The sequence below is a fragment of the Durio zibethinus genome, chromosome 23 (genome assembly GCF_047325235.1).
Source record: "Durio zibethinus cultivar Kanyao isolate XHJ-2024 chromosome 23, ASM4732523v1, whole genome shotgun sequence".
Classification (NCBI taxonomy): Eukaryota; Viridiplantae; Streptophyta; class Magnoliopsida; order Malvales; family Malvaceae; genus Durio; species Durio zibethinus.
The window spans coordinates 2,465,903-2,480,938 of NC_143184.1; the positions used below are offsets into that span (position 1 = coordinate 2,465,903).

General features: G+C 32.7%; 1 pseudogene across 1 annotated transcript; it reads right to left on the reverse strand.

The window, feature by feature from the left end:
- Positions 1-196: 196 nt before the first annotated feature.
- On the reverse strand, positions 197-7,761 carry LOC111313947 (histone-lysine N-methyltransferase ATX3-like; annotated as a pseudogene). The gene is made up of 23 exons (XR_016332365.1): positions 6,776-7,761; positions 6,645-6,700; positions 6,367-6,550; positions 6,008-6,115; positions 5,844-5,912; positions 5,678-5,746; positions 5,488-5,576; positions 5,269-5,352; positions 5,015-5,155; positions 4,422-4,492; positions 4,189-4,294; positions 3,969-4,096; positions 3,523-3,668; positions 3,229-3,333; positions 2,966-3,030; positions 2,609-2,822; positions 2,241-2,327; positions 2,035-2,091; positions 1,862-1,951; positions 1,641-1,740; positions 915-964; positions 658-758; positions 197-527 (listed from the first exon to the last, which is right to left on the reverse strand). The product of XR_016332365.1 is annotated as a histone-lysine N-methyltransferase ATX3-like (transcript).
- Between the last annotated feature and the right edge of the window lie 7,275 nt (positions 7,762-15,036).

A 15,036-nucleotide genomic window follows, 5' to 3' on the forward strand; every position in this document is an offset into this window, starting at 1 on the left:
TACTAATAAAATTATATTTTTATCTTTAATCTTAATCTATTTTAAGATTTATTTTTATGTTAATTTAAATTCGTTTACATTCATTTAAAATTTGTTTATTTAAATTTATTTTATTATAATTTATTTATTATTTGTAAACAAATTCGTTTAATATTTACAAACGAATTTATTTAATTTAATTAAATCAAATATAAACTGAACATAAATATCATATCATTTAAACAAACTAAACTTGAATAAATAAAATAATTTTCTTATCAAACACTTTTAAAAATAAACAAACAAACAAAACACAAATATAAATCTATTCATTTATATTTAGCTCGTTTACAACCCTAAAAAAAACTGTGAGCAAAATACTGTCTCGAGGGGAGACGTTCCCCATCAGTTAGGAGCTCTTTAACGCTTCTTTCAGAGATAAATGGGACTGTAGATCTTAGTTCATATATTTTTGACAGTTGGGAGCTTTACATAGGCAAGGAACTTTGAGTTCATCCTGCTCATCAGGATCAAACAAATAATCATACCTGTCAGACAAATCATACAGATGTGATTATTGTATCATCCAAATTGTAATTAGAGTATTGATGAATGAATGCAGTAACTTGAATATCCAAGAACAAAAATAGGGAGAAAAGAGGGATCCACAAATCTTACATTAGCTCATCGCCTGCAGACACATTGGCCTTAGCAATAAGAACTATCCGGCTCTCCTCTTCACCAACACTGATGATCCTTGCGTAGCAATTAGGCATGCACTGCAAAAAGGATGATATTTTCAGCATACAAAGAGAATTCAGAAGGCTACACTAGTAACACCAACACTAAAGTAATCATAGGGGCATCATTTTCTGTTTTTCTTCATGGGGAGGAACAGGGGGTGAGGATGCATCAATCCAATTGTAAGCCGTTACCGAATGATTGATTAAGCATTGATCACTACTTCCTCATTGATTTTGAACAACTGCATTACATATTCAACAATCATTAAGAATTCAGTATGTAAAACAAAAAAATCAGCGGGCAGCAGCAGCAACAATAAAAAATAGACCTGTCCAAATAGCAAGGGTGATTCAAGCTTGATTAATTAGAAACAATCAAAGAGGCTCTAAGACTCTAGCATGTGTCAAGTCAGTACAGTAAATGGAGAAACTTCACACGTTCTATAAATGCTGTTAACAGACACATGATCACAAAGATGATAATGACATTTATCTTGGCCTACATTCAGTTCAATATTTGATGGTTGAGTCAAACCGTTGACATGCAATCTATTTCCGGAACTCCACCGATTCATCCAATCTACAGTATATATCAAGGTGTTCCAAAAGTCTAGGAACCTTTTCCAAACAGACTACATAGTCAAATGGGCACTTCAGCATTATCAAACCTTAAAAGTTCATGAAACCAAGAAAATATTGACATTCGCTTATCAATTTAACACTCTAAGTAGTACTTGTATACTATAAGCCGCTGAAAAATCTTGTGCAGAACTACAGTACTTCATGACAATTCATTGGTATGTAAATTTTATTTCTATCAACTAAAAATCTAGACCACAAAGATAGTCAAATCTAAACTGATTGAAATACCAATGCAGCACATCCACAAATTAAACAGAGGGATTATAAGAAACTTACATAGCAATCTTTTCCTTCAGAACGATATTGTGCCTCCCTAAGATCTGCAACACTGCCTAACCTGCTCGCCACAATACTCAACAACCAGGAGATGGACATGCTGATTATCAACACACCAAACATAATAATGGTTGTCTGAATGAAAATGCAACTTCCAACCCAATCTACATAGATGCTTTAAGAAATGGACAGAAACAGAGATAGCAGTACAAACAAAGTACCATTTCTCCCTCCTGAATGTTCCAACGTGCAAAGAGGCCCCATCCAGGAATACCAGATTTACCAAAACAAACTCAGTGATTCTCAGTTCTCTAAAAGTACATATGTAAATTGAATTAGAAAGCTACATCAAATGAAGAAATAATCATGGGACATAATCAAGAATCATAGCTACCTGTAACTGGTACAGTCAATCCTTGAATGACAAGAAAATGGTAGAATCATCTACTTCCTGTTATAAGACAAAGGAATTATAAAGATAGTAACTTCATTGACCAATCCAAAAGGACCAAGAAGGCAAAGATAAATGACGTCTGTTCCAAATGAAAAACTTGTGTTCAAAAGACAGGAGATCTAAAACAACAAAGACAAGAATAGTACCTTATATGTGCTCAATGCACTTAATGCATCTATAGGATGACGACTTGGCCTACTCAGTCATTGGAATATCGGCTCCGCTTCAGCCCTCTGCAAATAACAAGAGTAGTATAAGTAAGATAATAATGATACCAATAATTTCACCATGTTAGGAGTTTACTTTATATGAAGCTATTGGTAACTAGTACCAGCAATCGGCTTTAGCTTAAATTTGAAAAATTAATCACATAAAATCAATGGACTTCACCTTCATGAAGAAGGAAATAAAAAGGTTTAAGGAAGTATAAAAATAATAATCAGAGAATTAGAAAATATTAACAGAATAAAAAAAAATTAAATGAAAGCACATCACAAAATTCCTGGACATCTACCTTAAAATTTGACCTTCTAAAAACATGACATCTTGCGGCAGAGTATGCATCAAATTTATTTGTCTCTGGAGCTGGGGATCCAGGGAGCTCTGCATTCTTGGACGAAATTAGCCTTGAAACTTGAAGACATTCATTCTCGTTCTGAAGAATGTTTCTGGCGGCAAAAACCCCTGAAAGAGTATGCATAACAACCACTGCATCTGGATTTGGCCTCCTGTATCAAAGACCAAACTATGAGGATCCAATCCAAAGAAAAGATATGATGCATACAGGAGCAGAACCAAAATTTTATGCTTCCAGTTGTTGAGAAAATAGGTACAAGAAAAAATGAAAAAAGAGAAGGGACATAATCCAAACCTATGAACAGCACAGTACACTAACGTTTTTGTTCTCTGTGTCCCATTCTTCTCTGAGCAGTGTAGCTGTAAATTTAATATGTAAAATAGGCATAAATATGAGTTGACAATAAAAGAACATTTTCTATAAAAGTACGAACACCTAAAAAGTCAGTCATATGCATTCCAGCAGCCATTGGAGTTCATACAAGACTCTTCCACTTAGAAATCTAGTATAAACATTTGCCATTAACCAAAACATTAAAAAAAAAATTAAAGACTTACTTCCATGCTATATCCTGCTTTTGATGCACACATCAAATGAAAATAAGTTGCAAACTTGCAACACTGAGTGCAAGAACCATGAGTTTGCTTACTAATCACGCAACTCTGTCATCCACATGATTAAATCACACTTAGATGGAAAGCACCGAATTGTTGTGATGCAATCATAATAATAAGAAAATGCATTGCAGAAAATGATGACATTGCAGTTCTCAAGCTTACCAACAAAAGATCTTAGAACTTAATTCTCAAAAGACATAATAATTTAGAATGATCATTTAGTTCAGAAGGAACCTTCAAAAATGAACTCGATGGAAATCTAAGGATTCCAACAGCAGGTTCCATCCTCTCATGATTCAAGAAACCAATTTCAGGCTGAAACCAGGCATCTGTGACATGAATCCACTGTGACTCAACATCAGTTGGCTTCAAAGCACCCCCTGTAGAAGCAGATTTACATATTAGAAGAACAAACTGTTGAAAGAAACAGTCAAACTCCACAAAAAGCTATTCCATTTATAAGTGACTATATAAATCCCAAAAATGACTTTGATGGCAAGAAGTGAAATATGAGTCAATAAAAGGAGTGCCATTCATATTTTATTGCAACTAAGCAAATATATCCCAAAATTATTTTGCTAAGCAAATAACCCCCCCTCCACCCGCCACCCTCCTAATTCCCTCCTGCTACATAAATGAGAATGAAAAAGAAGCATGAAAACTAATTTTACATGACATGCCTTTTACAGGGCAAAGGCAACACTCCCTCTCAACATCAGGTGTTTCAAAAGTTCTACAAACCCAAGAAGCCAAATCTTTAACAAGGCTTGCCCCATAGCATTCTTGGTGAACAGCTATTTGACACCTGAACAAAGAAATTTCTCTCTTTCCAATAAATCTGGCAGTTATAAAATGGTTTGCAAGTCAACATAAAGAACTGATGCATGATGAAAATATCTGTTGCAGATAATAATTTTGTTATAATCCCGGTCTTCAACCCATCTACATACGGCGCATCTTTCGGTTGTCCATTTTGCATGAACAGGCTCATATTTTTCTATTACAATGAAAGTAATAATTAATTAAGTTTCAACCTTTTCAAAATTGGTTAACTTCTTCAACTCCAAACAAAAATAGGGGATAAAAGAACTTCAAGAAATAGTCCTTATAAAATGTATTTTACATTGCAAATAAACCAATTAACTTCTGCTTATCTAGCTTCAGTGTATCACCACCAAAGGCATTATATTCAACAATCTGCACACTAGAACCACAAATTTATATTTCATGTGAGCATAGATTATATCAAACAACAAAAAAAAATGGGATTATTTTGGCACTTTTGGGAGGTTGAGATGGGGCCTTGAGCTTGACCAATCAGAAATCAGCGACAATTTAGTATCTTCACATCAGTTACAACAGATACACACAAAAGTTAGCCTTAACAACATTATCTGAAAGGATTATAAGCTTAAGTTACATTTACATGTAATGACTACACAATCAAAAGCCAGATATGTACTGCTCAAAAGAAAGAAGAAAAATAGCACATTGGATTCAAGAACATTAAAGAACAGCCATGAACAATAACCATTCATGAGGAGAAGGTGGAAGTAAAATAAAAAAAAGAAAGAAAGTTTGTTTCTTTTGTGGGCTAAACCAAAGAGTACATTCTTCTCCTAATGAACCTATAAATTACCCCAAAAAAAGTTTTAAAGCAAATCAAACTATAAATGAATCAAGTAAAAGATCAAAGCCATACTTCCGAAATCACAAAAACCAGAACAGACCCATTTTTTCCAGAGGTATCATTATGCCTTTCACTTTCATGCTGTACTTCCATTTTTTGGCTCTACAGCCTGTATGCTGCTCCCATTCACTAAGCCAATACTTCTTTGACCCACATGCACCACACTCACATATAACTCTGGAACATAATGGAAATTTTTATGGAAGAAAATTATAGTAGATAGAAACAAAATAGATAACAACCTACTTTTCTAACCTATTCCAAATATGTTAAAGCTTTTCAAGACTTACAAATGAAGTTTTGGAATATAGGATCCTTCCACACCACCACAAACTAGATTTAGCTTGTCAGGAGGAACACTTTCTCCCCTTTTTCTGTAGATCTGTTTAGTGTTTCATCACATTATTAGGTCTAAATTTTGGAAATGAGTCAGAGGATTCCCTTAAGACAAATACATAAATTCAAATTAGAAACTGTCAAGAGGAGGAACACAGATTAAACCAACATACTAGATTTTTGGCTCACTTTTCACTAAGTATGATTCAAATTTGAACTTTGCTTTACATTCAGGGCAGTAATAATCAATGTGCTCCTGATCCTTCAGACAGTGACCAAGTCAGTACTTATGACTTAGGTACAACATAAAATAAGAAAGAATCATAAACATAAAAACAGGCAAGTTGGTTATGATAAGCATACCTTGAAAAGTTTACTGCTAATGTTGTCACATTCAGCATGTACCCACACATTACAACCATCACAACAGACCTAATCCACAGGTTTAAACGAACAATCTCAAAATAAGCAACTGTTTGATCAAAGAAAATACTCAAAATAGTTAAAAGCTCTAAAGCAAATATTTTACCCTGTTGCCACCATCTGAATGGTGCCAAATCTTCCTGCATATGCCACAATACTGCTTTGATTTCCACAGCTGTAATGAAACAAGAACACCATTTTAAGAAAGTAAAATTTTATTGTTCAACTCAAAGACACATACATCCTCAACAGAAAGAATCCTTTATTAACCTTAACACAATGTTTGCACAAAAGCTCAGCCTCATAAGCAGATCTCTTCATTTTCTTCATAGTTTTTAAAGGGACAATTGAGCCACAGCTGTCACAAGGTCTTGCATCCTGCTTAAATCAACAAGCAGTTCCCAAAACTGAAGTACTTTGCAAGCCCTACACACCAAAAAAGGAGAAACCAAAGAGCTTAAACCAAAATTGACATGAAGAAAGAAATATCCAACTGAGCTCGTCCATAGTAGAACTACAGTGCATTCCATGTCACTTAGACCCCCAAAATTAAGGATGCCTCATAAAACTATTAATTTCGAGAAGCTTAAAGTCATAAATACAACATAAATGGTTCTGAATAAACTTGCCAGGTTTTGAGAGTATAAATAATCCAAATCCTGACTTGAACCACTGGGTTGAGCATCTGGGCATCCTATTTGCTGGCTTTCATGGCCTGAGTCCAGGAAAACATTTTCTGCTAAAACTGCCTCCTCCAGTGCCATCTGAAAATCACTTTGTTTCCACTTGTAAAACTGGGTCTATCCCTGGTATCTGAACAAGGAAATTTTCAAGAACATTAGAAACCCCTTATTTCCAAGGCATTATAGTAAAGTCAACTAAGGATGGTCATTTACAAAGTACACACCTGTCCATGAATTTTGCAAATGGGAATATCATTCCGTGTTTCACCCACGCATAATCCTGCTTTCAATTGCAGATAAATGAGCATATTAGCCATTAACTAAACAACAAAAGCTACTTAAGAGATGTGATTACCCACTGAGTTCCATTTTTGAGTAACCAAAAACCATAACGCAAATAGCACCAGGAACACAACAACTTAAGACGGCTTCAGGAGCTTGCAATATCGGATCAATCACAATAGCTGGCCAAGTAGGGTATCTCTTCCCGCATTTAGCCCAAACTATACCACCCAAAGCAAAATCTTCAGGCTTATACACATCTTTCCTTTTTCCAGCTCTCTCTTTTCTCAACCTTTCTAGACCCTTATAAGTGTTATACCTAGGCACAAACTCCTCAGTGTCTGGCAATGCCAAAGAAAAATTCAAATAATTTCCATAATCAAAACTACTATTAACCCCTACGTAATCCATTTCTCTTTCCTCTCTTCTTTTACTAATTAGATACAAGTCGGAGCTTCCATATCCTAACTTAAGTTTCATATATCTCGACTCATCAAATTCATCTTCCTCCAAGCTCGAATCCGTGTAATCGACATTCAATTCTCCATTTTTCGATGAACCAAGAACGGCATCGTTGAATCTGGAAGGAAGCATTTGAGTTCTTCCTCCAGATAATTTTAACAACGGAGGCTTAAAATTCTTCTTGGAACTTTTCTTACATTGTTTTGCTTTATTCAAATTCATTGAATTCGACTTCAATTCACCAGCCTGGTACAACACCTCTCTGCTCCAATAACCTGAGCCACTGCTGAAATCTTCGAAGTCGCCATAGGAATAATAACCTTTCGATTTTAATCTCTTGGGATTCACGTCATAATCGTAGTAAATTTCTTCTTCGTAGGAGTCGTGGCTCGTTTCTTCCATCTTGCAGCGTTTCATGCTCGGCATTTCAAGATTCCCCGTCCGTTTGATTATCCTCCCTATCTGTCTAGGCACGTCAACCAAAACCCTAATTTCACATTGAAACAAAACCCCACTAGATTTAACGTAATCGGTTGCCCCAAATTCAAGTTTCAAGTCGGTAGTTGCGCAATTGAAATCCACGCACTGGAATCCGGATTAAAACCCTAAAAATCTCCCGATCGATTCAATGAAACAAAAAAAGAAGGAAGCTACAATATTTTAACGTAATTTGTTGCCCCAAATTCAAGTCGGTGTTTGCGCAATTGAAAACCAAGCGCACCGAATCCCAATTAAAACCCTAAAAATCTCCCGTTCGATTTAATGAAACAAAAAAGAAGGAAGCTATAAAATTTTAACGTAATTGGTTGCCCCAAATTCAAGTCGGTGTTTGCGCAATTGAAAACCAAGCGCACCGGAATCCCGATTAAAACCCTAAAAAACTCCCGATCGATGCAATGATACAAAAAAGAAGGAAGCTATAAAATTTTAACGTAATTGGTTGCCCCAAATTCAAGTCGGTGGTTGTGCAATTGAAAACCACGCCCACCGGAATCCCGATTAAAACCCTAAAAACTCCCAATCGATGCAATGCACCAAAAATAAAGAAGGGATCTATAAAATTAGCACGTTTCTTCCCGCTTTGTGTTATCTTCCAAGTTCCAACAAAACACTGAAAGAAGGTTCGAATATCAAGACTTAATTTTAGCAAAAGAGATTAAAAAAATGGAAAAACAAAATAGAGTAATAAAAAAGTTGGCGGAGGAATTAGTGCTGATTTGGAATTTTCATAGACAAGGAAAGGAAGGGATCTTGTTTTGTACAAGGACCAAATTTGCCAACGACCTTAAGGCCTACCGAGACGGTTATTATTTTTTTAAAATAATCTTTTAGGGTTTAATTACTGGTGTAAAAGGTGATAATATTATAGGTTTAATTAAAAAGATTGGGGCCGTGTGGCGGGGTGGCACAGATGGCGGCGTGTTTCGTCTCCAAGCCTCCAACTATTGGAATGATGGCGGGAGTTGGAGAGGAGGAGAAATTTTTGAATTCGTGCGAAGCGCGAAATGAAAATCGAAAGGTTGGGAGAAAGTGGCAGTGGGGATGGGTATATAATGGGCTGGGACTTGGGAAGTTTTTCGAGGCTTACTCTTCGGCATGTGGTGTGGGCATTGGGCCTCTGCTCTATCCTGTTTTAAAGTACAGGTGTATCTTCTCTGTTGTCTAGAGCTATAAAAAGATGTCTCGCAGTGAAACTGTCGGTTTAGATCAAAAGAATGTGGTAAAAAAAAAAAAGTTACTACTACTAAAATCCAAACTCGAATGGATAGCCTTTTTCTATCAATAGTAGGAAATTAGGAATCAAGAGGAGTTTGACTCGGTAAAAATTAAAATTTTATTTTTTATAATATATTTTTTGTTTGATATTTTAATATAATTTTTTAAAATTTTTAATTTTATCAAAAAAAGGAGAAAATAAACTTAAATCATAAACCTTCGTTTCCTTAAATTTTTTTTAAGATTTCAAATAAAATATAAAATTTATCTCACTTTTATCATCAATAAATAGTATTTATAATCCATTTTATCCTTCAATATTTCAAAAATTATATAATAAACTTGACTCACAAAACATTTTAAGTCTCATCATTTAGCACTTGACAATGATCATGTTAAAATTTTATTTTTCAAAAAATATAAAATTAATTCAAATTTTATTTGTATTGAGTTTTATCCATTAGGATTAAATTTTTATTTAGTTTATATAATTAATTTTAATTTATTTTAATAAAAATGCAATAATAGTTAACATTTGTATATTTTTTTAATTCACAAACCGATAGTCCATTAGGATATTATGATTGATTACTTATTGAAACGATATCAAGAAATTAGGCAGCTGGCACATTACAAAACGACGCTGTTTTTGGTTGTTTATAAATTATAAACCACCTAATCAGATTTGCTCACGTTTGTTTTCTTTTTCTTTTAATTGTTTATTATGGAATTGGAAATGATGGCCGACAGAAAAAGGTCTGGGAAGGAAAATTATTTTGGTAGTGACAGCATTAATGGAAAGGGGGAGGGCCCTCGTCCTCGTTGAAGTTATAGCATGGTGAGTTTTGCAGCCTCTGCTTAAAATCCTGATCAAAACGGCTGGCAATGGGTTGGAACAAAAGGCATGGGCTGTATGTATTCTAGTATTGAATTCTCTTAAGTCTTGACATTTTTAAAATGTCTTGTCAGCTCCTTCATGATTCCTGCGTTGATCAAATCTCCATGCTGATCCTTAATCCTTTCTTTTATTTTTCATTTATTCTATTGAGAAAGCACTTATAAGATTCACCTTGCATTAACTTCTTTGAAATCATGTTAAGTGTTAGCATCTGGATTTGTTAGAGTGGGAAATCGTTAAACTAACTTTGTGCTTTGAAGGTGGAAATGCCAGTTACAAGCTCTGACACTGTAAACTTTTATTCTGATGAATGCAATCCTCTCTGTTTCCCAGTCAAATTATGAAATATATATATTACTGAAAATGAACCAGGCAATATCTGACCATTAAACAGGGAACTACAATCGTGCAATGTATATAATGTAAAGGAGAATCACTTTTATAAAAGTGCCAACGAACAAAATTTAGTGTGTTTGGTCCCCATCAGGATCATGCAATGCCACTCCCATTATTTGGCGTTTTGAACTCTCCGGTTAACGTAGCTTTTTGGGACTCTTTCATTGGTTCTCTTGGAAAATAAACACAATGACTTCATTGGCCAGTTTTGACCAGTCCGCTGTCATTAAAATTTGTTCAAATTAACATTAAAATACCATGATGATTAATGTAGATACCGAATTTTGTTCGAGTCTATATTTTTTATAATCTAAAAAAAATTAATTAATTAAAAAAATTAAAATTTTAAATTAAAAAAAAAAGAAAAAAAAACAAACAAAAAATCCAAACAGAATAAATAAAATGGAAAGGGTTGGTGCCAGCAGGTGCCGTGCACGGCACCGCTGGCCACCTACGCCCTGTCAAGCTACCCCAGCCATCATACCACCCATCGTCCAATCCCTTCACTCTATCAGCATACGCAACCATCGTTTCTAACCTTATAAAATACTTGATCTCCCTCCTCTAAAATGGTTAGATATCATTTCATCAGAACACCAAAAAATACGCACCCCTACTAACAATCTCTCAGACAAAAAAAAAACCTAAACAACCCCCCAAATACCCAAACAAAAAAATAAACAGATCTACAAAAATCAACACAAAAAAATCATAAAAACAAAAACCATAGTCCTCACCAAATCGGTGAGGAACCAACGCCAAAGAGATACCTACAACAAAAAATAAAGGTTATTAGTTTGAGTTAAAAAAAAAAAGAAGAACAGAAAACTTCGAACCCCGATCTATATCAATCGAGGCTATTTCCAACAAAGAGGAGATCGGATCTGGAAAGATCGCTTCGAAAAGAGCTTTCAGGAGGATTTCAGAATTTTTAATCACTGGCGACCACCGCCGACGGGGACCCACACGGCGGCTGGCCCCACGCACAGCGTCGGATTTCGGCTGAGGATAGAGAGAACTGAAAGCTCTACAAAAATTTTTTTGGTGAAAATGGAGAAATAGTTGAAAAAAATTGACTTTTATAAAAAACATAGAAGCATAACCACGTCGTTTTGAGCATAGAACCAAAACGACATCGTTTCAAGCATAAGAGGATCCACGTGTGGACCAAACCCGACCCGAGATCTACGTAAATCGACTCGTCAATCCGCTTCAGCCAACCTTCAACCGATTTAGATGAACCATTATTGAACCGATTGAACCGGTCCGAACCGTTCCTCAACCGAACTGCGCGCCAAACCAAATCTTTTTCGGTCCAATCGAACCGCCGTTGACTGATCCAATTCAATAAAAAAATTTTTTTATTTTTTTATATATTATTATTTTTGTTATTTTAAGTTTTTATATTTATACATGATAAAAAATTTTAAATTTATTAGGATAAATATTTAATTATTTTTAATAATAATAAATAATAATAAAAGTAAGATAATAATTAAAAAATATATATTTACAATGCTTAAAAATGAATAACAATAATACTTTTGATTATTTTTTTGCCTAGATGTTGGAGGGAATAAAACGTATTCCTAAAAAATAATTTTGCCTAGATGTTGAAAAATTATTATTAATAAATTTTAAAAAAATAAAATATATAATAAATTTTTTATTAATTTTCAAAAATTGTAGAAATTAAACTTACTCCGAAAGTCCGCCTAGATGATGGAAATTTTTAGAGATGTTCACGTTTTAATTAAACCACAAACTTAAATCCTAAACCTTTATCCTAAATCTATTTCAAAACCTTAAGGATACGTGTAAAAATCTCACATAAAATGATTTGTTCCCGAATGCTGCCTAAATAATGTAATTCCGCCTAAATATTAGGGAATTATTATTAATAAATTTTTAAAAAAATTAAATATATAAGAAATTTTTTATTAATTTTCAAAAATTATAGAAATTAAACTTTCTCCGAAAGTTCGCTTAGATGATAGAGATTTTTAAAGATGTTCGCGTTTTAATTAAACCCCAAACTTAAACCCTAAACTTTTACCCTAAGTCTATTTCTAAATCTTAAAGATACGTGCAAAAATCTCACATGAAATGATTTGTTCTCGAATGCTGCTTAAATGATAGGGTATTTATGAAACTCAATTTCATTAAGTTTTTCACACGAGTGCTTAATTCACATTAATAATAAGATTAATAAATAAAAAGTATAATAATAAATTGGGATCTTAAATATAAACAGTCGCACCTAAACTCTGCCTAAATATTACGGTGGTCTCATTATACTTAAGAACTAAACTTTTAAATTGCATTTCATTTTACATGACATTCATTAGTATATATATATTAGCGTGTTATCATTAATAATTGTTGACATTATTCTTTATTTAATTTACTATTTGATGATAAAATATTTTATAATAAAAAAATAATGCTTTAAAATTTTTTTTGTGATATTATAAAGCAAAATAAAAATAACACTCCAAAAAAATAATTTCTGATACTTTGCCTAGATGTTAGAAAGTTATTAACAATTATTTTTTATAAAGATTGTTATTTCATTTTAAGAATTATTGTGTTAAATCTTAACCGAAAATAATTATTTTAAATTTTACCTAGATGTTGAAAAATTTTAAGATAATTCTTTAACTTAAAGAATTTTTTAATATTTTAAAATAAAAATTTTAAAAAATTTTTATTTTTTCAAATGAAGGGAATTAGTGTTAAATTTCAAATTAAAATCATTTTTATCCAACACAAAAAATAACGTAAAATTAAATGGTATCAATTTATGGGCGTTATGGGATGCTAATCATTTTCACGCATAACCGACTCTTAGATTCAACTTGATTTTTAATATACCGAAATTTATCTTTTTGATAAACTTTAAACATATTTTTATAATTTTATTAAAATGATAAACTTTTGAGTGACCAATCACACTTTAATAAAAATTTATGATGACTCTCATTTTATTTTTCTCAATTTTAAAGCACATTACGTCTGACGATTCCAAAATTATTACGATAATTAAATGATAAATGAGTGTGCAAGAGCCCTAAATGCACACTAGCCAATGACGATACCGTTGACAAATGCGAAAAAGAACTTATAATTTATCAAAATCGACTATCTTTTCAAGCATAAACAAAATTAAAACTCAATCTAATGCCGCCCCACTTGGTTTAGTTAAGTGCCCAGTAGAAGTAGTGGCCATTATATTACTTGTTAATCCATGGTATGTTATAGCATGTCACCTTCATAAAAGACTATAGCAAATTATTTTTCTCCACGAGTGATAGAAGAACCCAGTCTTCGCTGACTCGTTTTTCAATATTAAAATTCAATTTTACTTATTCTAATTCTTAATTATTAAGATTGTTCAATCCTTGTAACTGATTTTCAACATTTTTTTTTTGGAATACCGCGTCTCAAGTAAAAATGAAAAAAAAATGATGAATTCAAAAAAAAAAAAAATGTAATCCGATTGGTGAAAAATCCACATGAAATGAAAAATGTTTCGTGTTCATGTAGGCATCATCAAGTGGTATGAAATTTTGATACTAACAGCTAAAGTAATAGCCTAAAAGGAATGTATGTTTGAGATCATGTTAATTTAGGCACAATAGTTTCCTCCACTTTCATGAGTGCTGATGTAATCCATATACAGAAAGCAAATGAAAAACTTAATGCTGCGTCGGTTCTGTCCATCTTTGGTGGAATTCAAAATTATAGTATTTGCTAATGTAATCAAATTTCGTACATGAAACAAAATTATGCTCTTTTCTTGTTATAATATAAATAAACAAATAAATTAATAAAACTACTGACACAATTTGTAGATTGAACTAATAATCTTTTTAATGTGATAGAATTTGTTGTCTTGACCTGAATTCTTGCCTTTATGTTAGCCACTTTGTATATATGCACAGATACGAGTCTTATAATTTATATATTTTTTTTAATTTTTTGAGAACTTGAAAATTTTGTACTCCCAATATCCTAATTTCAATACAATAATTTTGGAAACTATTATAAAATATAAACCGTGAAAATTATGTGGCGATTTAATTGAAGAAAAAACAAAGAAAAAAGTAGAGCAGAAAGTCACGCAACTAGAGATTTATCTGTCAATCAAACTACTGTCTATTTGTCTCTTAATGTAACATTAAATTTCTTTTTTGTTCTCTTTTGTTTTCCATTTGTTATATTTAATAATATATACATATTCAAATGTGCATATTACTTGTTGCAGTATAAATATTTTCTCGTGTTTGGGTAAAAAAAAGTATATATTATGTTTTCAAATAATCAAGTTAATTATTGCTTTAAAAACTAAATTCATCGTAATAGTTAAAGAAATAAATGGAGTGTATAATTTCCAGGAGTGAGAAAAATGGAAGGTCGACGTCAAACTTATCCGGAGAACATCATTTTCAGAGTTATCCAGCCACATGGTTCACGACTACACGTACTACAAACGTTTTTACTGCATTTCTGGGCAAATGGGATTATAGGCATTTTTTTTTTTTTCCGATGGGCAAATGTTGAATTTGATTAATGAAAAGTTTCCCATGCTTAAATTTAAAAAAAAAAAAAAAAATGAAGGACGAGCTTCTATAAGTAGTGTACTATTTAGTACATTTCTTGGCATTCTCACCAGCTAATTGTTCTCGCCCAGCTACTAGTTAATGCCATTAGTCCTAATTATTTCACCTAGACTTTTATACGCAATAAGTGTATGTTTTTTGTATTACTTCCTAAAAGATTGTCATATGCAAGAAGTGTGATTATGTAATTTGGTTGGCAAGAAATTAAAAAGAAAAATGAAAGAAAAGGAGGAAAAATTT